At 44.2% G+C, this 27,541-nt stretch overlaps 1 long non-coding RNA gene across 1 annotated transcript; it reads left to right on the top strand.

Annotated features, from left to right (window-relative positions):
* The first annotated feature begins 21,855 nt into the window (after positions 1-21,855).
* LOC119452686 (uncharacterized) lies at positions 21,856-23,570 on the top strand. Its single transcript, XR_005192109.2, has 2 exons — positions 21,856-22,171; positions 23,438-23,570. It is a non-coding gene; the product is annotated as an uncharacterized LOC119452686 (long non-coding RNA).
* Positions 23,571-27,541: the final 3,971 nt, after the last annotated feature.

The raw sequence follows: 27,541 nt of genomic DNA, 5'->3' as shown, positions 1-27,541 counted from the left end.
AAAGTGATCCCTAATTCAAAGCAATTAATTATTTAATACTTCATCATGAAAAAATATTGGCTGTAAGTCCACACGACTGTCGCTACTATGCGCGATCGGTACGATTTCTCTAGAGCTCTTGGGTATTTTTTTTAAATCTTGGTTCAAGTTAACTGGGACACCTGGTATATGTATTTGATAATGTATCACGTTAATCCGCCATTGTCTACTGAAGAATGCACACAACCCCTGTCCACTTCTAACAGCGGAGCTGTTTAAGCCGGCCGTAAGTTGTGTCGCGAGCCCCAAAACCTCGCCGAGCAATGACGTTACTACGTTGCCTAGCAACCTCCTCACGGAGCGGTGTGTGCTTCGCCTCTTCTCCGTACCGTGCACATGTTGCCTTGACATGGGACGTTGAGGAGAGGGAAGGAGAGCATGCGCGCGGCGCATGCTCTCCTCCCCTCACGTTGGCGGTTCCCCCTCTTGTTGTAGCATGACCAATGCAGATAACGCTGAGGCTGCCATTAGATAGTTTTAGATTGGGGGGACGCAAGCGTTGGGGCCCCTAGCGCTTGGCGAATACGGTACTGCGCATGCGCGTGCGTGTCCGCGCATGCGCATAACCATGACCCCAAGCTCTACGGAGCCCCAACGCTTGCGTGCCCGTAATCGAAAACTGTGTATTGTGACTGTTGATTAGGCAGTGAGCTCGCGGGTGTCTGATAGGAGTCTGTACTCCGCCGGCAACTGTTGCACCTTCCGGCTGGCTTGCTAGTCCTTGGCGATGCAGACAATGTCTACACGGCCACGGCTTGCAGGGGTGTGTCCGGTACAGAATAAACAAGCGCATCCACAAGATCTATTGTTGTAGTGATGATGAAAACATACGCAGTGTCAAAGCTATTACTCACCAAATAAACTCTTTATTCGGTCAACTTGTACCCAGCACAACAAATATAGCACTTAAGCAGAATGTTAGCGGAGAGCAAAGTCGGTGATAGTCGAGAATGTGACCTGCTGGTCAAGCGCTGCTAATGTTATGCATGACCCCCCGAAGGTTAAGGCGTGATCTCTGGGGCCCGCGTTCCTTACAGGAAGCACTACACATTTGGGTCGCACTTCCATTCAAGTTTCACAAGCTTCGGTGATAACAAAAAATGTGTAGGGTGAGAGATAACATTAGGGAAACTTTACATACAAAATGCCGCGTTTTGCTCTAGGCGATAACTTTGAACAGTTGTTAGTAGGTGTTAAACTATATCTTGTATTAAATAGATGCTAAACAAATAGACGCTAAACTTTGTATCTAATCCCTAAATACTAATATCGAAGATTGCTGTATTATATAGCTGAAAGAGCTATATAATACCTGTTTTTATTGCTTTAAATGGAATCAAGTGAGTCCAGAAATTACCATTTGGGTTAGATAGATGCTAATCAACGACACTTTGTCAGTTTCGACTGCCAAGGGTACTTTATTTATAACTATGGTGCCAATAATGTTGCGAAATAAGAGTAAATTCTCACTCAAGGGCATGAATCATAAGCTGTATATTTGTTTAGTCGCGTCTTAGATACTTCGCACTGGCGGTCAGAGGCATGCAACATACTTCAGAGCGCTTACTCCTATTTGAGTCATTTTAGTGGAAGAAAAATTTTTGAAAATTCAAAGGTTGGGCATTTGCTTCATTGAAAGTACAATGTAATACTTTGTTTTTTTTATAGATAGAAAAAAAAACAGATCTAACTAGCGACGGTAAGAATCTATGACGTCAGCCCAATTTGGCGCGGAAATTTCCACGCTGCGTCGCCACCTGCTATTAATTGGCTCATCGGTTTTTAGTGATTCTTCTCGTTGTAACACTGCATGCTTTGCTACTGCAGAATCACGATTCACTAATGAAGCTTAGTAATACTTCTCGCAGTTACCTTTGCGTTTACCATGGACATTGAATCTCTACTCTCTATTGCGAACTTTGGATACCGTACTTGTTTTGCATGTGTGTTTTCCTGAGGTCGGCTTTGGCCTTGACCAATCTCGCAATGATTATCAATTGTGTGGTGCACAATTTCTTATTCAATTAGGAAAATATAGCATTGTCGTTGTGCATTGCAAGCTCTATTACAAGAAACAGCGATGTGATTTATCTCCCACTCGGAAGTTCTAGTCGCATATTCGGTATTGTAAATGAGGTTCTTAGTATATTTTTAGTTTTGCAGTGTTTGGGGTTGAAATGTCGCACTCTGCTGAACTCAATATGCAGATGGAAACATCGGATGAAGCTGGGCCATCCGTGGTGCATCCAAATACCAGCACCGATGCAGAACTCCAGGAAGTCCTACTCTGTACAGCCCTGCGCAGCTCAACATGAATAAAAATAAATATTGTGTTAACAAGTCTTAAAACGATCTGTTTTAGTTACCGGCCTCGTACGCATAGCGCCTGCGTTGTACACGCCGATAGAACTGCAGTTTTGTGGCATGTATATGATTTGCATGCACTAGATCAACTCTTGAATGTAAAATATGAGGATAGTTTGCGGCAGAGGTACACTCCTTCAGTCGTCTAATTAACACGCAGGATGCGGTAATCTGTGATTCACCGCATCTAAGAAAATACTGCCGAAAACTGCAGAGACGTAGGAACAATGCAAACAGCCCATTTGCAAGAGAATAAGGCGTTATACCTCTACAGCAGTTGGATGGCATTGGGCTCTTCGAAAGAATTAAAGGTGAGAAAAATGGCGTGGTATAACGCCCGCGAAAAGTTTCAAGCACAGTCACTTGTATGAATAAAACAAGTGGTCTCGATATGATGTCTTGCCTGGAAAATATTTGAAAGCAGTGCTTCAAAGTAGTCTACACAGGGTATTTCTACGAATACTTAAAGTATTATTTAACAATAGCCATTTTGAACAAAACGGGAGGTTCCTACGGAGATATGCCGTTAGGGGTGGCGACCAAGAGGGTACGAGTGGTAGGTGATAATTAGCCACTAATTAACCAAAATTCATGTTTTACTTACACATTTGATTTCAACGGGCTCATCGTAATTGGAAAATCAAAACGTGATCTGCATACAAGCCATATCAACTTTTGGCCCTAGAGAAAGGCATATACCAGTGGAATTGTGAGAAAACGAAATTAGGCTATCAGAGAGCACGAAACCGAAACTGCCAGGATGCAGCGAGTGCAAATTAAGCTGCGACAATGGAGGCGACGCTCTGCTTACGTCACAAAGCAGCGGGCAGCCACCGCTTTGGATTCCGTGCTCCTCGCTGACACGGCGCTACGGCTGTCCGCTGATACGTGACATAAGCAGAACATCGCCTCGAGGGGCAAGGTTTTGAGCTCGCTGCAGCATCCTAGTTTCGGTTTCCTGGGCTCTGATACCCAAATTTCGTTGGGCCACATATCCGCGGGTAACCGTATTTTTTTATATAATGGAAGTTAAAACGCCTTGCACGGAGAGCTCGTTCCAATTTCCCAATTACGATGAGTCTGCTGAAACAAAAAGGTTAAAGTATATAATACAGCTTCGTGAATTAGCGACTAATTACGATGTACCGCCCGTCTCCGCCTGTTAATTCAAAACAGTTATTTTTAAGTATTCTTTCAAGTATTTGTAGGAACACCTTATACAGACTTCGTTCTCGATGAGCAATTGCGACGGCTGGATCTTGCGGCGCCTTATCAGCTTATCGTTTCGACTGCAGTAGCGTTTCGACTGCAGTTGGCGAGTCTGATCGGCTTCTAAATGTGTATCGTGGGGGCTGCACACGCTTTCCGGAGCCGTGTCGGGAACCCGTGTTGTACAACGAAAGGGGTGTCAATGTCTGCAACGTGGGCATTCTGCACAGTCTATTGGGTCATATTGCCCGTCTACAAAACAAAGGAAGCGTTCTGTCCGAATGACACTCGAAGCTGAGACAACGGGCTGTACGAATCTGTCTTTCCTACTACCAATTAGAGATTGTGTTTAAACTGGTTGAAACATTTATAAATGTTTTGTACTTCGCGCGTGCGTGGTGCTGTCTTTTGTGTTTTCGGGTTGTTGGAGTGCTAAAAGAATTACAGCATAACTTAACTCACGTTGACGGTCGATTGTAAAGCGATTAGCTTTTCAGAAATTTAGCAATACGCACATTGTAGTTGTCAAGTCACGCTTACTTAACATCTTTAGTAGTGGGCATTCTCGGAATACCTGTGTTTTGGCTGCATTAGATATGCTCCAGTTGCGTAAAAATATGTTATGGCACTCGCTTATCAAGGCCGCCCATGAGCATGGTGGTGACGACGGTGTTATGACGTCGAAGCAGCAACAAACGCGGTATGATGACCACAGAATGACACCCATACGTCAATTACTAAATGATGACGGAGGTATAACGGCGGCAGCGTGAAGACTACGAGATTGGCACAATAGCTTGACGCAATACGGCGACGTCGACGGTATGACGACAATCGGAAGACGAAGCTGAAATGACGACGACGACAGCACGAACACAACGCCATAACACCCTTTTACTGACAACGGCTGCATAATCACGACTTAATGATTAGGTAGGATTTATAATAAAATGACAAAGACGTAATGACGCCGATGCATCGATGATGCCACGACGACCAAGACGGTATGACGCCAGTGGTCATGCAGCACATCTTCGGGGTTACTGAATTGGTGACGATTGCAAAACGACAACGTGACGATGACCACATGACGGCGATGTTATGATGAACGCTCTGTGATGACGATGGCCTAACACCAATGGCATCACGAGTGTCAGATGTTGACGTTACTATGGCGACGTTAGAACGATTTAGATGGCATCATGACGATGTTATGACAACAAGCACATGAGGAAGACGGTATGAAGAAAACGCCATGACGACGATCACATGACAACGGTATTGGGATAATGAGGTGAGTACTAGTCCATGACAATAATGGCGTGATGACAACGGCAACTCGAGTGTTGGATGCCGCAGCTGCAGTGAGCCGCCATCGTGGAATCACCGTCACTCACTTTCACTCGCACATACAGCATACGGCACGTGGCTACAACGTTATCGCCCTTGGGCTTTATACGGAACATCGCGGCGACGGCGACGGCAAAAATGCGCCTGAAGTGTCCATTTAATTCCACTCGCAATAAAAAGAACAAACACAAAGAACTGTGCATAATATTCCTTACATAACATTTGCTAAAACCTAGACGCTTGATCCCATGCGAGGCCAGACTCTTCCGGCATCACACCTTCTCGGTCTTTATGCCTTTACAATTACAGCCCAGACTGCACAGTCTCACCAATCTACAATCTGCATTTGCAATTACAGCCTAGACTCTCCCTGAGCACCCACGTACCAATCGTGAAAGTCGCCAAAAGTGCTAAATGAATCCACGGAAAACTTTAAACGTTCCAAAACTAGCTACTATGGCGGATTGTAGCCACCAGCAATAGCACTGCCTAGCTTCGAGAGTTACGCGGCGAGGGGGAACCTTGTGTACTCTCCGAACTCAGGCTACATACATCAGCGTTTATGCCAAATATATTTGAACTGATTTATTAGGAAATTATTTGAACTCTAGTTTTGTCGTGGCAGCAACATCTCAATATTCAAACGTGTCGCCAATTGAAATATAGAAGAGTTGCAAAGGCAGAAATCCTAGCTAATGCTTGCATTCACACCGGTATTGTGAGCTCAAGAAAATGACGAAAAAGACGAAAACGTATGCGAGATTAATTGGATCACTGCTAGTTTTCACTGACTTCGTGGTCATCTTTTACAAAGTAAGCTGTTATGGGCTCATTCCAATTGCCCTTTCGGTTGGCGATAATGCCTACCGCCACCGCCACCGGTGTCTGTAGCAGCTATCGCTGGGAATGAGAAAACGAAACCCAATGCCGGCTGTCATCAAGCCCGGGCCCACTGCGCGGGAGTCAGCTACTCTGCCACTGAGCCACGCCAGACCTTGTCAACTTGCAGTGGAAAAATGCCCTGTACACGCGTCCTAGCGCGCAAAGAGACACGCAATGTGAGATGCGCGTTGCGTAGCGTCGATACGTGTACACTTTGCATTGCGGTTACATAATATTGTACCAGGTGGCACACCATGCAGCAGTTGTACAGGTAGCGGTACAAGGCCGATAAAGAAGTCTTGAGGAAGAAAAAGAATATGGAGATGTATAAATATTGAAGTAATGAAAACATGTATGGCATAATTGATTATTTCAAGCAGACTAGTTGACTGTTTGTCACCGTCCCCTTTCAAAAAGAATACCATTAAATCATCATCATCATCATAATCATTAGCATCGTATCGTGCCATATAACACAGCATGGGACATTCGCGCCGCGTTGCGTCGACCGACGCGTTCGACCAATTTGCATTGAAGTTCCGCTATATTGCACCAGGTGTCCCGACATGTAGCAACTGCGTATAGCAGTTTCATGCTGCATGTAGCTGGACCTGGTTAACTCAAGCAGGCTAGGTGACTATTACAGCGAAGCTGTTTATTGCTAGGGTTCCGTTGATTTTTCATCTCCGTAAGGAAAAAACTCAAGCCCCAAATATGTAAAAGGTTTTCACTCTAAGCAAGACCATATATGTCTCATCACTTGGATATGCATATTTGAGTAAATTAGCTATCAATAGGCACCATTTTCAAGATCAGTAGGCTCTATGGTAGATACTGAAGCTTTCTCAAAGATTTACCGCTGTGCGGCCCGCGTCGGTCATGTCTAAACGTTCACCCCGCCCTTGGTTTTTCATCGTTCCGAGCTCGTTCGTGCCCAGTTTCGGTTCGCTCTCCCGGGGCGGCAGCACCGTCATACGTTGTCGGCAAGACAAGCTGCCGTTATCCATTTTGAACTTCATTTCTCTTGTCGTAATTGGTAGGCTGCGTGTAGTGCGCACTCTCGAGAAGCAGCGCGCCTACGAAGAGCGACGGTGAGAAAAAAAATTAAATTATGGGGTTTTACGTGCCAAAACCAGTTCTGATTATGAGGCACGCCGTAGTGGGGGACTCCGGAAATTTCGACCACCTGGGGTTCTTTAACGTGCACCTAAATCTAAGTACACGGGTGTTTTCGCATTTCGCCCCCATCGAAATGCGGCCGCCGTGGCCGGGATTCGATCCCGCGACCTCGTGCTCAGCAGCCACCACCATAGCCACTGAGCAACCACGGCGGGTGAGCGACGGTGAGAACGGACGCGACAATGCAAAGGCCAGCCGGAGGCCGCTTGCCATGAGAGACAACACAAAGCCTGTGGTTTGCGTCGTAAGCTAAACAGTTTCGCTGGTCATCCACCCTCACAGAGTGGAATGGCTAATGATTTTTGTCACCACCTCGTTTCGGAACAGATGTCAATGACCCATCATCATCAACAACAATGTACCGTGCCACGGGTCAAGGGATGTGACTATGTGTGCCCCGTGGTCTGGATACCTGTGTTTATCCTTCGGTACCTGTTATGGCGCCTCCTCACAAGGTACGAACCGCTGCTGAAGAAGCGAGTCGTAGAGCTACGCGCGCGGCTGCAACCAGGCAAAATGGGGTTCAACAAACCAATGTGCAGAGAGCAGCAGAAACCGCAGCTCACCGTCCACGCCGGGCGGACAGTTGAGACCGTTCTCTTGAAATCGACGTGAACAGACTTCGCCGCCAAGACTCTGAACGGCGCCCTGCCAAAAATGGAGCTCCTATGAGAAGCGCTCCTACAACTTACGCTGTGACTGTGCTGCGTGTGCCGCGCAGGCCCGTGTCGTTTTTAAATAAAAGGTGTGTGCCTCTTTACAATACGCATGCAAAAAACGTGCAATACTTATCTTGTTTCAAAACTCCAGGCAAACGATGCTGCATCGTCGAGATTCCTGCTACTGAAAAATGTTGGTGTTTATAATTTATTTGTAGTTTCCGCCTTGCTTCAGCCATTTCTTTTGTTTAACTCCTGAGACGAACAGAACGCCGATCGATCATATGCATCATCCAATATAGAGTTGCATAACAGCACGTTTTAATGAAGACCATTTATTACTCAATTGCACTGGCCGTCACAACAGAGCCTGTGTATTTCAGTAATACTGGCCACACGAAACACCTGCATTGCTCTTCCTTTGAAGATTTCTACATTCGCGCATAGATTGTGACATCTTTTAAGTGTGTCGCATTTCCTGACATACGTAACGAACTGTTGCGACCCATCATTCTCGGTACATTATAGACCAGCACTTTATATGTACGTTCCTGGCTTTGTAATCGATAACGCAAATCTCAATCACGCACTGATGCATATATTTGATTGAACTTCACAATGTAAGCATTAACAAAGCCACTTACACAAATCTGCTTATTATGCTAGGGTTTAATTACCCACTTAATGCAATCTTCTGAGCTTAAAATTAAAATGCATGGTAATCAACCGTGAAGCAAAGAACACAAATACAGTAACACGAGGTCATTCATATTAAGGAGGGGTATAATTGATTAACAAACTGACTGGTCATGTATGTTGGTCAATATGCCAATAACATTTACCGCCGCTCGAACATATAATTCTTCAACCAATCCACCACTGCGATTACATTTCTTTTTCATTCATTTCACCAATAGTAGCATGAAGGTTCCACAGTTTCGTAGTTTGGTAACTGGAAACAACTTCGCTGTATGTACTTGCCTTTCTGGTGTTTATTTTGAAGAAGCTCGCCTTTCAGCCGTATGCTAGCGCTTTCAGCAATGTATTTCGCATAGAGATATGTATTTGTATGCATAGAAATCGCATTTATATGCATAGAAAAGCATGGCTGCATATTACATTTAAAACGTTGTGTTAGACCGAGCTCATAAATTCATTAGTTTTCTGCGATGCCTATGTGTCTTACGCTGCGTTCCTTGTTGTTGAGAATGATTCTGCCCATTTATATAACATCAAGTATGTGCAAACATGAGAGTTACAGGTACTTCTGAGAGCTTATTAGACGAGTTAGTTCGACTTGAAGTGCTACGAAGCCCTATATGTGTGCTTTCATTGTGTCCTGATGAAATATTTTCGCACACTTTATAGTAGAAGCAAAGTGAGGACATGTCTATTAGGTAAATTGGGGAATATTGGGAAGTGTGTCACCTAATATAATCTTCGTGAAGATTCTGAAACTCTTATTTTCGGCCTGCTTACTGGTGTTATAAGAAACACTTAAAAACATTGCCGCTGAACTGGCAAATAGTAGTGGCATAAATTTTTCGCTATAAAATAGTGGGCATATAACCTCATCGTGATGTCTACCGAACGTTTGAAATGTATAAATTACGACAAAGTTGCTGTGGTGTGTTGTGAAAATTCTTTAATTGAGCTGGTGAAAATTTTAAATGCGGCTGGTATTAGGGGTTTCCAAGTGTAATAGAAGTGCTCTACGGCATCCAAAGTTCGAATTATGTTTTACGTGTAGAAACAGACATGATAATGGAATGCGAAAGTTCGCAGCCTCTCGTTTAGTTATGCAGCTTTCCCATTGTAATCAATATAACCGTCTAGATCCACCATATGTGCATTCATATCTCCTATAATATCACCTGACCTGATTTTATGAACTGTGCAATTTCTGTTTCAATCACGATCATCATCAGCAGCAGCAGCCGAGTCTTTCTTATGCCTACTGCAGGACGAAGGCATCTCCAAATGGTCTCCAATTACCCCTGTTTTGCGCAAGCTGATTGCAACTTGCGCTTGAAAATTTCGTTATTTGTTCACCCCACTTAGTTTTCCACCACCCTCGACTGCGCTTCAGTTCCCTCTTCGTTTCTCTCTCTCTCCCTTCTCTTGACACCCATTCTGTAATTTTAGAGGTCTACCGCTTATCTGCCCTACGCAATTCATTGCCTCCCCAGCTCCGTTTTTTCTTTCTCGTAATGTCAGCTATAGTTACCATTGTGTCCTTTTGACTACTATTATTGTAAATTTTTTTTGGCTGAACATAGCGCATATCGATATATTCAGCAGCCGTAACGTCATTGCAGGCTGCTATTGCGAACAAAAAAGTAAGCATGCAGAATATACCGTTTCTAACTGCCCTGTTGACCTCGTCCAGTCTTACAAATACTTGGGTATCACCATTTCTGATGATTTATCTTGGCGTCTGCACGTGACTAACCTGATATCATCGGCTAATAAAACACTAGGTTTCTTAAAACGTCACCTGCGGGATGCCCCTCAACACGTCAGACTACAAGCATACATCTCCCTCATCAGAACTAAACTGGAATACGCATCGGCCATCTGGAACCCTCATCAAGCATATTTAACAAATGCCATCGAAGCGGTACAAAACCGGGCTACCAGATTTATCCACTCTTCATACTCATACGACGTTAGCATATCATCTCTCAAATCGCAATCAGGTTTGTGTAATCTTTCTGCTCGCCATCGCATTGCCAGTCTTGTTTTGTATCACAAATTCTTTTATTCGCCCCTAAGACAAGAACCATACATCTGCGCACCCCCGCCACGCAGATCCCATCGCATCGGTCACCCTCTGCAAGTTTTGCCTCCACGAGCCCGTACTACTACCTTCATGAACTCATTTTTTTCACGAACAGCAACCGACTGGAACGGCCTTCCCCAACATATCGCTGCCATAACCTGTCCATCAACATTTTCGACTGCTGTAAACACCTGCATCTTGTAAACCCCACCCCGTATGTAACACCCCAATAGGGGTCTTTAAGGAAAATAAAGTGATGTGATGTGATGATGTGATATAAAAAAATATGCTGCCTGAGATTTCAATAAAGTGCGCAGCGAAGTCAGCTCTCATTTACAGCCAGGTATTGTTCTTTCCCAAAACGCAACCCAACTATAAGAGGCCATGCGCAAGCCATTATGAGAATGCCATGGTTATTACAGGTTCCATAATACACCGTCATAAAATTGCAACTAGTGCGAATGATATTTTCAATGAAAAATTTAGAAAATATCGCGTTAGCTGTAGTGTTCGCTCATGTAAGGCAGAACAATTTACATTATCCCATATTATGAAACACAATTGCACAGAACATATGGGCAGGTTTAACGCGATAGCTTTCTATGCACAAATTTTTCCTCACCATGCCTGCAGTTTTTGCAGCTCCAACTTATGACCGTGACACATAATGGGCCGTATTTTGCTTGCAGAAAATTTGGCATGAACACGTGCACATTGGCCTGAAGTGCGTCGCTGTTTTTTTATACCGCTTATGCGTTCATTCTTAAGGGAAAAAAGAGCCTTAACTCCGCTGCCCAAAGAAAGCTTCATCAAACGTACGCAAATGTAATTATGCAAATAACTCCAGCCTCGCTCGGTGTCACACATATTCAACGGCAAGTAATTTGGAACAGTTACGATTGCTTTTGAAAAATCTTGCGGAAATGAAGTATGTTCAAGTGATTTGGGTGATAAGGAGATCGGCGAAATACATTCTATTGATATTACAGAAACCAAATCTGTAAATTATGTGAAATTTCAGAAACTGTTATTGTTATGTGTGGAAGAAGCGTGCGTTCATTTCTATGAAAATAGAAATGCTTACCTACAGAGAAAGTACAGCTACTACAATTCTGACCAAGAATATTGAGAGAACACAAGTTAGGTATCTGTAAGACCAGAGGACTCCCATTACGGCCACGCATTGAAGATGTAGTCTGAAGGAATTTATGGGAAATTACCGTCAGGAAGAATTCCGGCTAAATTCGTTCTCAACAATAGCACCTAACAGTGCTATAGATGCACTTGATATTCACGTCGATGTCAGTGAGGGAAACTTGCAGGTGTTGCGAATATCGCGAAGTCGCATTGCGGTTAGCAAAGCTGTGGCGCTCATCCAAAGGGGTTAGCTGATTTTTTAATATGGAATAGGAAAACCATAGAATATAATCTATATACACAGGCTTTAAAAGACTACGAGTCAAAAGTTACTGTGATGTGACAATTAAAATCCTCTTTCTCTTAACTGAATCTCCAGCGAATCCTTTCCCGAGGCCCTCCACACGATTCGTCCAATCACACTGCGGAGCACGCAATTTGCACACAGCGTTGCTTCAGTGTGACACTATCCGGAGTTCCAATGCCTCGAGACCGGTGCCATAAATCCTTTGCAGTGCAATGGTTCTCTTTTCTCACAACTTCGCAGTCAAGTAGAACAGCCGCGCTTATCGAAAAACTGCTATTAGTTTGCGAATTCCTTCTGAGTGAATGTGCCTTGTGAAATAAGGGGCTTCATTGTATACTGTAGCAATACGGGAACTAGAGCACTGCACGGGCCGATTTTTTCAGCACGGGCCCAGCCCGGGCCCGTTTTTACGTTGGGCTGCCCGACCAAGCCCGACCAAACGTTTTATGGTGAGACCCGGGCACGGCCCGGGCCCGAAAATAATCTACGTTACCCGCCCGGCCCGGCCCGCCACCCCTTTGCCTTAGGCCCAAGGCCGGCCCGGCCCGAGCCCGGCTCGAAACCAGCCCGAACCCGGGCCGAGACCGAAAAAATCACCGAGCGGCTTTAAAAAAAAGTAAAGAAGAGAATGAAAGGAATTTATTCTTAAGGCATAAATACATGTCATATGCAATTATGAACACCATTTGAGTGGTCTGAACGCAAATACCAGTGAGCGAAGTAGTACGAATGACCCTGCCGAGCAGGAGCGCCAGCAGTTTCCAACGGCCCGATCTTGATGCGGCCCAATCCACTTCTGTCGCAGCGCCGCCACAGTAGTTTTCCGCGTCGGGCGCCTCACTGCAAAGCGTGCGCTACCGCAGCCACTCGTCCCACTCAAAAGTATTCTATTACACTATAGCCGAAGCGCAGCCACGACCAGTCGTGAGCGCAGCGCATGGATGGAGAAAGAAAGCTTCTCGTTCCTCCATGGTGAAGTGTAATGCACTGCTGCTAGGCGGCTGGTTGAGAACATGCCTGCAATCATGGATGGACGCAATGTGATATTTCAGCCACGTGACGAATTATCTTATCTTACCAGTCATCGTTTTACCAATTCGCCTTTGAAGAATCAGCAAGTCGCGAACGCGCTTGCACCGCGCTGAAAGCATTAATTACGCACGCGCTGAGAGCATCGCACACGTAATGCGAAGACGTGGGTTCATACCCCACCTGCGGACAGTTGTTTTTTTCATCCGCTTTCATCTCCATTAATTTATCATTTCTTTAATTCAATAGTTACGTACAAGTAATTTCCCCTGTGTTGTCCTTGGTGTCATTGTTTGTTGGCTTCTTATGATATCATAATAAAAATCGGGCCCCTCGGTTCCCTTTCTTCTCATTGATTTAGGTAAGGAATACAAGGGCATCCTTTGGTTTGAGGCGACTTCGGTCTTTCTGGACATTTACATTCTGTTCAAACAGCGCAAAATGCGACAGGAGAATAAAAGGGAAGTACACAGGAGTAGTGCTGCTAGCTTCCAGCTGCGCCGGGGCAACAGGTTTTTCAGAGTCGAGATGCGCGAGGATAACTCGCTGCCCGTTACATGCACACCGCCAGAAAGTCCGAGCCCGGCCCAGACCCGCGTTAAAATACCCGAGTCCAGCCCGGGCCCGGGTCAAAAAGCACATGCCGTGCCCGAGCCCGTGAAAAAACTGCGCTACCCGGACCCGGCTCGGCCCGTGGGCCGGGCCAGGCCCGGGCTTTCGGGTGAGCCCGAGCCCGTGTAGTGCACTAACGGGAAATAAAGTAATAAATTAAGTAGTTGAGTAGCAAAGTATTCTCAGCTAGACAGTCAAGCATTTTTGCTTACGCTGTTATCTAGCTCAATGAGTAGTTCAGTACGATATTTCAGAAGATATTTTAAAGAATTCTATTACTACAAAAAAGACCCGGTAAATTACCAGTAGCGGATCGCAGTAGCGTTTCCCGATTCGAACTTTAAGCCCATCACATATAAGCACAGCGAAAAGCCACAAAGTAATCAAGTGGGGATGTTCTCCCGTTCTACAAACCGCTCAAATGGGTTCTGACGTGGATACTAAGTGAAGGAAACACTAAAGGATAATGGTAAAGTCATAGTCATGAGCACGACTGAGCAAAAATGACCATGACTCAGTAAAAAAAGATTAACACCCAAAAACCACTGAAATGGGCTCGGATTTGGGTACTAAGTGAAGGAAACACTAAAGGATAGTGGTAGAAGCCATGGTCATGAGCATGACTCAGCAAAAATGGCAATGACTAAGCGAAAAAAGATTAACACTCAAAAACCACTGAAATTGGTTCTGACGTGGATACTAAGTAAAGGAAACACTAAAGGATGGTGGTAGAAGTAATAGTCATGAGCACGACTGAGCAAAAATGACCATAACTCAGTAAAAAAAGATTAACACCCAAAAACCACTGAAATGGGTTCGGATTTGGGTACTGAGTGAAGGAAACACTAAAGGATAGTGGTAGAAGCCATGGTCATGACCATGACTCAGCAAAAATGACAATGACTGAGCAAAAAAAGATTAAGATTCAAAAATCACTGAAATGAGTTTAGATGTGGGCAGTAAGTGAAGGAAACACAAAAGGATGATGGTAGGAGTCATGGTCATGAGCATGACTCAGCAAAAATGACAATGACTCAGCGAAAGAAGATTAACACATAAAGACCAATGGAATGGATTCGGATGTGGTACTAAGGGAAGGAAAAGGCTAAAGGTTGACAATCGAAGCCATAGTCAAGAGCATGACTAAGGCTTTCGCCTTAAGGTCTCTGAGGCATAGCTAAGAGGACTCAAGACGTGAATGTCATAATATGCGTGTCATGTAGGTCATGAAACAGCCGCCTACGTGGTGGTGCTCTCATGGTCGTTTCGTTAAGTTGTTAGGCTCCCCACAAGGCTTCTTCGCATAACATCGATTTCCACTGGGCGTGGGATCTGCCGGCTTTTTTAACTAATGCACTTAAGCGGCTGATCGCAATAAACAAATAAAAGGGCGCTGTCTGTATATGCAACATGAGCATTTGGATTACGAAAATTACGATTCTCCGCGCTTTTTTAGCGAGACGAAGCTCCATTTTCGTGCGAAACCGACACTCATAAGCTGATGAGTGCATGCAGCCGCGCCTTTAAGAGACGCCACTGGTTCTGATCAGGTGTGGAATTTTATTAACGCTATACAGCGCCATGCAGTAGACTGACAAATTATGATAACGGCGAATAAGTAATATAATAGCCGTAATAAACTTTTTTTTCAAGGGAGACGTACACATTTCTCATTTTTGTCAGATGGATTGCAGAAGTCATGGTGAAAACGACATTGGCCAGTATGTTACCGGAGAAATGCAATGACGCCGTGGAAATTATAGAGGCGAGGTTGCTTCCACACCAAACTGCTATTAATTCAACCGCTGACTGTTTTCGTATGTGGTGGTACGTCATTAATTACCAAAAAATGAATGTCCGTCTGAATAAAAAAAAGGAGTTGTCAAAACATAAACGCCGTCGAATAAGCAAGCAGCTTTAATAAACGCGCGGAAGCGCCAACCTATATTCAAAGGGGAAAGGGAAAGGCAAACATAATGTGATGGACGTGACTCGGAGCCAGACGATCAGCAACTGATAAAAGCTTTATTCAGCGGGCTCTTATATACACAGACAACCGATGACGTAGTTGTCACGTAGCTTACGTACACAAGAAAGAAAGAGCGCGTCCTTAGGTGCCAGGTCATAATATTCCTCCCGTTTAAGTTTAGTACAACTCAATGGTTCTAAACAATAGCGTCAGTAACGAATGACAGGTCGTCGGATACGGGTGGATCTTCTCAGATCGGGGTCCTCAGGCGTGTAGCTAGGACTCAGAATGTCGGGGCGGGGCTCGACGTCTTCAGGTGCTAGCACCGGAGGAAGCCTGAAATGGTAGTCGGGTAGAGTCTCTGGTGGTTCTGCTGTGAGCCATGCGCGCCTCAGTTGGTTTCGGTGCCTGTGGTGCACGTCGCAATTGGCCATCCACACCAGGTAGGGTACCAGACCCTTGACTTTAATGACTTCCGCCAGCTTCCACCGAGGTCCTGCGACGAAACTTCGGGCATAGACAGCATCACCAACACCAAATCCTTTCAATACAGAGCTAGACGTAGCAGGCTGACGGTCTGGGTGCAGCTTGTCTAACGCTGTGCGTAATTTTCTACCCATCATGAGCTCCGCAGGAGTCTTTCCGGACAGTGAATGCGGGGTGGTATGTTGTTTCAATAAGAACCTAGATAGCTTGCACTGGGTGTCGTTCCCCGACTGTTTCTTCAATGCTTCTTTTACTTCCCGCACCATTCGCTCCGCCCTTCCATTACTGGCGGGATGACAAGGCGCTGTGAAAACCGCACGGATGCCGTTGAACTTCAGGAAAGCTTGCATCTGCTCGCTCGTGAAAGCTGTTCCGTTATCGGAAACGATAAACGTCCGGAACACCGTGCGTCGCAAACAGCGCGCGTAGTGTTGCAATTACTGCCGATGTTTTCATGGAAGGCATAATCTGCACTTCGGCCCAGTTGTAAAATGCGTCTACGACGACAAGAAAAACTTCGCCTTTCACTGGTCCCGCAAAATCAATATGCAACCGGCTCCAAGGCTGATCTGGCTCAAGCCAGAAGTGCACTGGTTCTTTTGGATCACTTTGGCGGTTTAATTGGCACCTGTCACAGTGACGCACAAAATCTTCGATTTCTTTGTCCATATTTGGCCACCACATTAGGGACCTTGCGTGACTCTTCATGGCTGTCATGGCAGGATGGTTTGCGTGCAGCAAACGAAGAACATCTTTTCTTGCCGCTAGAGGTATAACTACTCTGTTGCCCCAAAGAATACAATCACGGTGCAGCGACAACTCGGTTTTCCTTACTTTGAAAGCCGTAAAATCATTGTGCACATGCGTGGGCCAACCAGAGAGAACGTATTCCTTCACTGTGGACAAAACCTGTCCATCTTTGTAAGTTCCGCGATGTCAGTCGCTTGCAACGGTGAGCAATCCACTGCGTCCAACAGCAATACGTCACCTGTTGGTTGCGTCTCGTCATCGAGTCCGGGTGCTGGAAGACGGCTTAACGCGTCAGCGTTGCTGTTGCGGGGGCCTGGTCGATATTCCAAGACGTAGTCATATGAGGCCAAAAGCAGCATCCAAAGCAGCATTCTTGGGGACACCACTTCTGGTATACGTTTCTCCCTGTTAAACAAACCAAGCAGAGGCTGGTGATCAGTTGTAATAATGAAATTGCGCCCGGCCAAAATACTGGTGGAGCTTTTTTACGCCATACACGATGGCTAAGCCCTCGTCGCCAATTGAGTATGAGTGCGAATATTAGATTGTACATCAGAGCCAATCATCTTCGGTTCACTCGTCTTAGCGAAGGCACCAGTCGTAGGTAAATTATCGCGGCACTCGCGTGGGAGTTTGCATCAATGTCGGGGGATGCCGCCAAACCTTTGCTACGAGCAAATACCGTCGATAGTCAGAGGGAAAAATGCTCAGCAACCACAAATCACTGAAACAATATTGCCTTGAGAAAGTAACCGGAGGTAGGCCTGCCCGACCGGGTTGACCGACATGAAGGTATCCACATCTTTAACGAAATGACCATTTCTTACCGCGAATCGAGGCGAATATATCCATCCCCGCACGAGACATTGACGAGAATACAGGCCACTAACCTCAGGAGAGTACATACTAGGTCTGTACTTAGTCCAGAAAGACTAGCTGCAATGAGCGGTGATGAATATCCACCGAACTGCAAACATTGTAACTGCCCCCTGGCGGACCAAGATCACATCTAGTGGGGATGACAAAAGAACCCTCCGCCGAGAGAACTCTTTAGGCGAGCTCCTTCACACGAAGAGTGGGAGATGAAGACGAAAACTTACAACCCGGAAGACCAGATACGGTTGGCGGAATGGGCTGATAGCGTCGCGGCGAAGCAGACGCCACGCTAGCCCATTCCGCTGGGAAAGAAAGCTCCACTCAACCTCGATAATAAAAGTTTATTCTCTCTCTCTCTCTTGCCTTGAGAATTGCATAAGCTTTGTTTTACATGTAGCGTGTTTCCAATGATGTCTCAGTAACCATAATTTGCATAATGCTGATGATGCTATGCATTTAGAGTGAACATTCCAGTTCCGTGTTTTGTGTATGATCACACCGAAATATTTTTATTTGTCAACCCTCGTAATTGTGACATTGTTTATGATGTACGCGTGTTCTAACGAATTCCTATGTCTTATCAATGACATGTGTCCGAACTTTGAAATAATAAGGCTCATCTGCATTTCCTGGCACCAATTGTCAATGGCTTTCAGGCAATCATCCAATATTAGTTGATCTTCAGCTGAATGAATAACCAAGTAGACAACACAATCGTCTGCAACTAAACGGCAACGAACTGGTGAGTCAAGTGCTAGATCGTTTAAATAAATTATGCAAAGAGAAGTGGTCATATGATTGAGCCTTGTGGAACGCCTGAGAGGACTGGTGCATGTGGTGAGTCTGATGCACCTATGTGAACTAACTGCTTTCTGTTGGATAAATAGGCGTCAAGCTATTGAAGAATCTGTTACTTTCGAAGAACACACCTAAGTTTTATCATTAAGTTGGCATGAGATACACGATCAAAGGATTTTCGAAATATAAACTATATATATCAACTTGCCCTCCTTTGTCTAGTGCTGTCATTAGGTAATTAGTAGCGTGGAGCAATTGTGTAAGCCGTAACCCCTGTTGTCTCTCGGAGAAGAAGTTGCTGTCGTCTAGATGGGTGCTTGTATGCTTGTAAATGAAGTGTTCGAGTACTTTGCTTGAGGTACATAAAAACGAATAGCCATTTAGTTGTCCTAGGTGGCATGCTAAAATTTATGCTGCTGATTGTCAGGCGTATTAGTAGTCGTGAGAGTAGCCTAGAAACACAGCTTAGTGTTTAGTGTACTAATAGGGATATCTACATCTGGGAGCCTGCGGAAGACTTCCGTAGGGGTGTGCGCGGCTGTAGAGGCTATAGCGCCCATTTCCTCTGACCTGAGGCGTCGAGATCGCTTCGAATCAATGTATTCAAAGCCAAATGGCACATAAATTTATTTAAAGTCAAGCTGCAACAAAATTTCACTTCGGCTATGTTGGTTATATGTGAGCAGCATGTATGATATCATTGCAATATATCATAAATGCGGGATTGGTAACTGTCAGAATTTTTTATCACAGCGCGCACACATCACTTAAGGACACGGCGTGTGCAAATCGCAGTTAACGGATGTGACGCATATTCGTAAAGTGAATCTGAGTGCTTTAAATTAGGCGATGCTCGATGTTTTGAATTCTGAGTAATTTCAGCGAGCGAGTGGCGTTTTGTCAGTTACGGTATCGATAACGTCGATTTTTCTAGCTTATCGTAGTACGCCCCCTGGTGTTTCAAGCGTAATATTTTGCACGAAGGTATTTCTCACCAACGCTTTCTAAAATATGGCCACCCTTGCTTCCCGTATTTTTGATCCATTTGGTTTTCAAAGCAATATGAAATCTAATGTAAGTGGTAAGGCACAATGATGTATTTTTTTCGCCTATAAGACATTTGTTATTGTGGGGTTTAGAAGAAGAAAATAAAATATTTACCCCTGCCTGCACTCGCCTATAAGACAGCAAGCCCTCTTCGAACTCTAGTGAGTCCTATAGAGAAATGAATGCATAGCACTAATTTGTCATTTCTGCACATTGCTTGCCTTCGCGCCATTGCCCCTGTCCTAGGAAAAACTACTTTTGCTATTTCACTTATCTGCCACAATTATAGAGGCCTGTGTAAGCACGGTTAGATCACCATAGGTTGCTGCTATCACTGACCTGCATAAACTGTGTGTTTTATTTGCATTGAATGCTAGATTGCACAAGTGTTCTTTTTTTTATTGTTTACGTAGCACACGGACGCGCGCATGCTAATAATCTTGTTGTCCAAGTCCAAGAAATAAATGCTTATTATAAAAGCGAAGACTTCACAAATGAGCGACACATTGCCAGGTTTGGTAATGAAAACACAAAATACCAGAGATACTTTTTAGCTGCACCAGATTTTTTGAAAGTGCCTGTGACCCGTAGCACAATTGTAAACTTCAACCAAGTTACTAGGTGAGGCGGTTATTATGCTTCTGTGAAAAATCAGAATACTGGATTGAATACTAATATAACGGCACTAATTAAAATTTAAATAATTTTTTTCGTCGCACATTAACATTTATAAGTTTTAGCCAGTGATATCGCAAGGCGTATCCACTTGTACCAAGTTTTTGCGATGACGCCACTCGCGAGATATAATTTTAAAGTGTTTCATCGAGTACATGGGTGCTGCTGTTAATTTTGCCCTTCAGTGCATAAACCAGTGTTTAAGATGAAGTTAATAGAACAACAGAGCACTTTTACTGCAAGTTGGACAGCATATATCTCAAACCGGTGTCATCCTTTGAACCCGTTTCAAGCGATTATGCCTTTCAGAATCACTAGCTATAATTCCTAAATTGCACTATGTGCTAAAACTATTTTATGTGATGTTTAACTAGTCAAATTTTGTTAATTAGTAAATTACAGATTTCGTTTTCCGTGGAAGTAATGCCTGTATCATCCAGTAATTTGATTGAAGAGTTAGAATTGGGTTAACTGCCACAGGTATTTTTTTTATTTGGTGGAGCTGAAAAAAAAAAGACAAAAGAAAAAGAACCCTACGTAATATTTTACGAGCAACACTGAAAAAGCAAAACTAAAGCCGATACAAAAGCTTGAGTTTTGTATTCATGCGCTGTGGTGGCAGAGCGTGGAACTAAGTCATATGTGGCTTTCAAAAAAAAAAAAAACCGGTGCTAGCATGACGTGGCACGATAGGTGCATGCGATTAAAACGCTCGGCTCCTGCTTCCGAAGGTAAAACAATGATAGGCTTTGGCTTGTCAAGATACCACGTGACAACTGTGTCTCAAAAATCGCTTTTGCAAACAGTGTTACGCCATGTTTGGAGATTCAAGATAGGCATCAATCAAAAGCTGAATTGTCGGACTACATACAATGTAGCGGCAAAAATCATAGCCGGCGTAGTTTTATAACTGCGATCGTTCTTGCCTCGAAAATTGTGTGCAAATTTTCGTCGCCTCCCTAGGCTTCCACTGCTAAATCTTTCCGCTCTGGGAACAAAAGTGTGCTTTGCACAGCATAATAGCACCATTTGTCTTTATGTGGCTTCTTGTACAAACTGTCATAAGCTGCCTTTTTTTTCAAATTTGAACTGCACCTTTAGATATTCGCGAAAACCGCGCTCGTTCCATCGAAAACGCGGTAGCTTGATGCCGTGGCCGCATGGGGCGTTATTGGTGCGTGTCCAGAAAAGCTGGATATCTTTATACTGTAACTGTATACTGAAATCAGGAGCTAACTTTGAACAGAAGGTTAGGAGAAGGCACATGCGGAGGAAAGCAAAGGCAACTCAAGCATAAAGAGGGGTCTGCGTTCGTTGCAATGAACGCACGTGTGTTCGATTTCTGCTTTGACTTACTATTAAATGAATCATCATAAAAAAGCAAATATATTAGAAAATGTGTCTTTCAGCTAACCACAACGGGCCAACGGAAACTTATTGTCTGATGACCTTTATTGGATATAATGAATGCATTTATTTACTATTGCGGCTTTTACTTGCGGATGCTGAAAATATTTTTTTAGATAACTTTTTTGAAGCTATCAGGAACAATCGCTTGGAGCGACGGGGTCGGCGAGAGACAATGCGGACGAACTGCTATGCTCTGTGAAGTATATTCTTAAAGACAAAGCGTTGTTCTCATACCCCTTTCAAAACAGCAGTGCCCATTGAATAACAAAAGAACGACCACTGCCACGGAAAAAAGTCAATAAGGCAAACGTAAAATATAGTGAGAATCACTTGCGAGAAAAGCTTCTTTGTTCATCGTCTTTCAAGGTGTATATAGGTGGGGCAACGTTCCAACTTCAACGGCATTTACCTACAACCATATATTCTTGCAAAAATGTTTTTCGTTATGGCCTCAATTTTTTTTCTACTATCAACGATGCATGGAGAACGCCGCTTATCTGCTCTTGCATTGAATACACGTTTACGCTGTCAGAAACGCGGTAGCCCTCATTTGCGTCCGGCACCTCCTACAGCGCCTAGCACAACAACTCGTCGTCCAAACTCAATTCGCAGTAAGTATTATCTTATTTTCCGCGAAATCAGCGGATAGAAATTATTAATATATATTTTCATGTCGCAGTGACAAAGAAGAGTGAGGCAGTTGTAAAAACCTTGAGTTACGAATTTCCCTACTTATCAGGTGAACTTGCGGCCAGCTAAAAAAGTAGAACTGAAGCCCAGCGACAGTGGCGAACGAATTCGGCAATCGTCGAAAATATGATCTGCTGATTAGGTGCACCCGATTTTAAACGTTACTCAGCGTAGGTTTCGCAGTGATCGATGGGGCCTGCGTTCCTTACGGAATGTACCACACAATTCGCGTCGCGCCTACAATAGAGTTTCAGAATGTTTGGTGACAACAGACAAAGCACAGAGGGACCGATATTATTCGAGAAACTTCAGATACAAAAAGGCGCTTTTAGCACTACGCAATAACTTTGCACATTTGTTAGTCGGCGTGCAATTACATTTTCTGTTACATAGACGAAAAAAGCAACCACACTTGCTCAATTTCGACTGACAAGGTTAGTATATTTAAAGCTGTGGTGTCAATAGTCTGGTAAAATAAGCGAGAATTTCCACTGAAATGCACGAAAACTAAGTTGTATTTTTGTTCAGTGGCGCGCTAAAGATAATTCGCATAATGGTCAGAGGGATGCCACGTACTTCAAAGCACCTACTCCTATTTGAGCCATTTTGGTTGCAGACACAATGTTGAAACTTCAAAGGCTGAACATTTGTTTCTATGAAAGAACATAGCAATATTTTATTTTTATAGATACAAGAAAAGGATCTTGCTAGGCACTATAGGAGTCTGTGACGTCACCACCTTCTGGCGCGATAGCTTACGCGCTGTGTAGCCACCTGCCTTTTTTTGTGTTCTTTTGGGCTTCTTGTGATGCCTCTCGTTGTAACACTGCACACTTTTCGACTGCAGAATCACGATTCACTAATAAAACTTACTAATACTTCTCGCATTTTTCTTTGCGTTTAGCGTGGACACTCAATCTGTACTCTCTAATGCGAACTTGTTCTGCATGCGTGTTTTCCTAAGGACTGCTGTAGCTTTGCCTATTCTCGTAATAATCTTCAGTTGTGTGGTGCGCGATTTCTTTTTTAAAGAGAAAAATATAACATTGGCGTTCTGCATTCCCTGCTCTATTGCATGTCATTTATTTCACACTTGGAAGTTCAAGTCGTGTCGTTCATACTCGCTATGTGTTTAGTTTGCAGTGTCTGGGGATGAAATATTGCACTATGGTGTACTCATCTTGCAGATGGGCCAATGTACGGCTAAAGCAATGTCATTCTTGGTGGATACGAATACCAACACCGATGCGGAGCTCCACGAAATACTACACTGTGCAGCCCTGCTCAGCACGTGAATAAACAATAAATATTTTATTCATACGTCATAAATATAACCGTTTTACTAACCAGCATAACCCATAGCTCCTGCGCACGACACGCAGGTAGAACTGCAGTTTTGTTGCATGTGTATTCCTTGTATGCTCTAGATCAACAGTTTAATTTCCAACATTAGGTTATTTTGCGTTATAGATGCACTCCTTCAGGCGTTTAATTGATATCAGAGATTGGGTTAGTCAGTTATTCACCCCACCTATCAAAACACTGCCGAAAAGTAGAGAGACGTAGGAAATATACAAATGCCGCACTTGAAAGATAAAGAAGGCGTAATACCCCAAAAGAGCTTCGGTGGCAGTGGGGCACCTCGTAAAATTTAAAGGCGAGAAAAGTGGCGCAGTACAACGCAAGCGATATAGCCATACACAGCCAATTGTATAATAAAAACAAACAAAAAAGAAGTGGAATGGATATAAATGCCTTGCCTGGAAAATATTTCGAAGCAGTGCTTCAAATCAGTCTATGCAGAGTGTTTCTACGAAGACGTTTGGTTATATTTAAAAACAACCACTTTTAACTGAAAGGATGTTTCCTCCGGAGACATGCTGTCAGTGGTGGTGACCAAGAGGGCACCGGTCATAGTAATAACTATTCGCTAATTATCCGAAATTGATTGTTTACTTTAAAATGTTTCAATGACCTCATCCTAATCGGGAAATTAAAGCGTGCTCAGCATACAAGCTATATCAACTTTCGTGCCTAGAAAAATGCGATTACATGTGGAATTCTGGCACTACGACTTACGGCTATCAGCGAGCGCTAAAGTGAAACTGGCAGGATGCAGCGACTGCAAATAAAGCCGCGACAATCGAGGCGATGTCGTGCATACGTAACACAGCAGCTGGCAGCCACTACACTGGTTTCCGTACTCCACGCAGTCACAGAGCTCTGGCTGCTCAGAGGGGCGAGGGTTTGAGATCGCTGCAAGCTCCCAGTTTCGGTTTCTTGGGCTCTAATAGATGTATTTTGTCGGGCCAAAATTCCACGTCTAATTACCATTTTTAAGACTGAAAAGTTGATATTGATAATTAGAGACCGGATTTTAGGCAAATGCCTTCTTTGTTCCTTGTGATCCTATCGCCCCACTTTGATATATGAGCATGAATTAGAGGTTAAGAGGGCTTTTATAGTGTTTTTATAGTGCCTATAAATGCTTATTTTGGTGTTTGTGCCTAAATGCCTATAAATGCCTATAAATGCGTATTTTCAAGATTGGCGTCTATATGAACACTATTTCCCCTAGAGTTTGGCTTTCGAGTGCAGTTAGAGACCGTTATTCATGTTACCGGGCAACATTGACTGTTCGAAACCCTATGGGGTTTTACCTAGTGCTCCAGTTCAACCAACTCCTGGAAAACAACCGCTAGCAGCAGTGAAATGGAAGGCGCCGGCAAGCATACGCCGCCGCGCTGACATGGCGCGAGCGGTTGGCGAATGCCAAACCGCGGAGAGCCGTCAGGGGAAAGGAGAGTGAAGAGCAAAAGAAGGAAGAAAACTGCGATGCGCACGCGGCTTTCGTTTTGTTTGTAATTTACTTTTTAAGGTGTTCATCGCCTTCAAGCATTCCTTCTCAGCGTACACGATCATTCTCAGTGACAAGAGGCACAATTTTGAATCCAAAAATATGGAGATGGTGGTAGTTTGCTATTGTTTGCATAATTTTCACAGTGATTCTTAGACTGCATTCCGCGTGCCCTCTAAACATATTTCTTCAAACATGTGCACTTCAAATGGGCGGAAGTGTATTTGGCAGTGTTGGGACGTTTTGCCTGTAAAATTCGGATAATGTCATTGTATATGAGGAAATTTCTAGAGTTGTACCTAACAGTCCTCAAGTAAGAACATGTTAATTTCTCGATGGGGGCGAAATGCGAAAACACCCTTGTACTTAGATTTGGGTGCACTTTAAAGAGCCCCAGATGGTTAAAATTTCCGGAGTCCCGCCCCCCCCCCCCTTACGGCGTGCCTCATAATCAGATCGTGGTTTTGGCACGTAAAACCCCATAATTTAATTTTTTATGTTAATGTCTTAGTAAATCGTAGTCTCTCGCATTTATTATTTATCTGTTTTGTTATGGCTTAATTTAATTGCGTCAGGCAGACATAAAGTTGCGTTTTTTTTTATCAGTATTCCTAACCTTCAAGTATTCTTTTTCATGCCTGTTACACTACATGCGACGCTCGAGTACAGTGGCCATTGAACATGAATATGAGCAGTGTGCTTGTAGAATTAAGCTAATTGATCGTCATTAGTCCAGCAGTTTTAAGGGGAAATTGCACGGCTATGTTCGAGTGTTGGCGCCTTTGTGCCATCATACACAATAACATTTTTTTGTTTTTGTTTTTTGTCGTAGATACAGGTCGCGCATGTACCCGCCGGGGTGGCTCAGTCAGCTAAGGCGTTGCGCTGCTGAGCACGAGGTGGCGGGATCGAATCCCGGCCTCGGCGGCCGCATTTCGGTGGAGGCGAAATGCAAAAACGCCAGCGTGCTTGCGTTGTAGTGCACGTTAAAGAACCCCAGGTGGTCAAAATTAATCCGGATCCCTCCACTACGGCGTGCCTCATAATCAGAACTGGTTTTGGCACGTAAAACACTAGAAAGAAGAAGAAGGTCGCGCATGTGTTCGTTTGAAATAATTTGCATTTATGTAAAGATTTATTGTGCCTATATTTATGACGTTGGAGGCCTAACGTTGTTTTGCCTGCCTTTTTTTGGCGCCTAAAACGCGCTTTTTTAATGCCTAGAGATCCGGCCTCTATTGAGTATACAGAGCTCGATTCAATTTCAGAATGACGATGGGACCAATGAAAAAAACAAAGGCTAAGGAAAATAAAGGATTTTCGTTAATTAGCGACTAATTACTGTGTAACACCCGTCACCTCTCGGCAGCCATCATTGACGGCATGTCTCTGACGGAACCGTCCTTTTATTTCAAAGCAGTTATTTATACGTATCCCTTCAAGTATTCATAGAAGCACCTTGTACAGTCTTCGTACACGTATCGGCAGCTGCAATGCCGTAATGTTGCGTCGCCGAATATTCTTATCTTTTCGACTGCATTACACGGTGATGCTGATTGAGGTCCTAAATGTAGAATGAAGAGGCCGCGCGCGCTTGTCAAGCCGTACCGGCAACCAGTCTGGTACAGGGGTTGCGAATGTTGGCAATGTGGGTTATTTGCATATTCGAGTGGGTCATACTGCCCTCTACAAAAGAGGGCAAGCGTTCTGTGCCAACAACATTCGGTGCTGAGACAACGGGGGGTTCGAAGGCTCGTCTGTTTCTCTTTGCTACTACCAACTACAGATTGGCAATAAACTGGTTGAAACCGTTATAAAACATTGGTATCGTCGCGCGGGCGTCGTGCCGTCTTTCGTATTTTCGAATTGGTGGAGTGCTAAAGATATTACAGCATAACTCAACTCACGGTGACTGTCGATTGTAGTGCATTTAGAATTTCAGGAATTCAGCAACGCATCGTATTTCCGCAGTCACGTTTACTTAACATCGTCAATGCGCTTTCTTGGACTACGGGTGCTTTGGCTTGCTCCGACTCGCTCCGGTTGATACGCTCCGGTATCGTCCCACTGTATGATATGGCACTCGCTTGCCGAGGGCGCCCGTGAGAATGGTGGCGAAGGTGGTGTAATGACGTAGAAAAAACAAACATGGTATGATGACGACAGAATGATGACGAGATGATAATTGCTAAATTGTGATGAAGGTATAACGACAGCAGCGTGATGACTATGAGACGAGTGCAATGGGTTGAAGGCGACTGCGTGACGTCCACGATATGGCGACGACCGGAAGACGAGGCTGGAATGGTGACGCGATGGCATGAACACAACTGCATGACACTGTTGGCATGACAACGGTGGCCTAATCGCGATTGAATGGCGATGTAAAATATTTTTACCGTGAAGGGAAAGAAGCAGGTGACACGAACTACAG

The sequence above is a fragment of the Dermacentor silvarum genome, chromosome 5 (genome assembly GCF_013339745.2).
Source record: "Dermacentor silvarum isolate Dsil-2018 chromosome 5, BIME_Dsil_1.4, whole genome shotgun sequence".
In the NCBI taxonomy this organism is placed as follows: domain Eukaryota; kingdom Metazoa; phylum Arthropoda; class Arachnida; order Ixodida; family Ixodidae; genus Dermacentor; species Dermacentor silvarum.
Note: the sequence above shows the minus strand (reverse complement) of the source record. Positions and strands in the feature narration are given on the sequence as shown.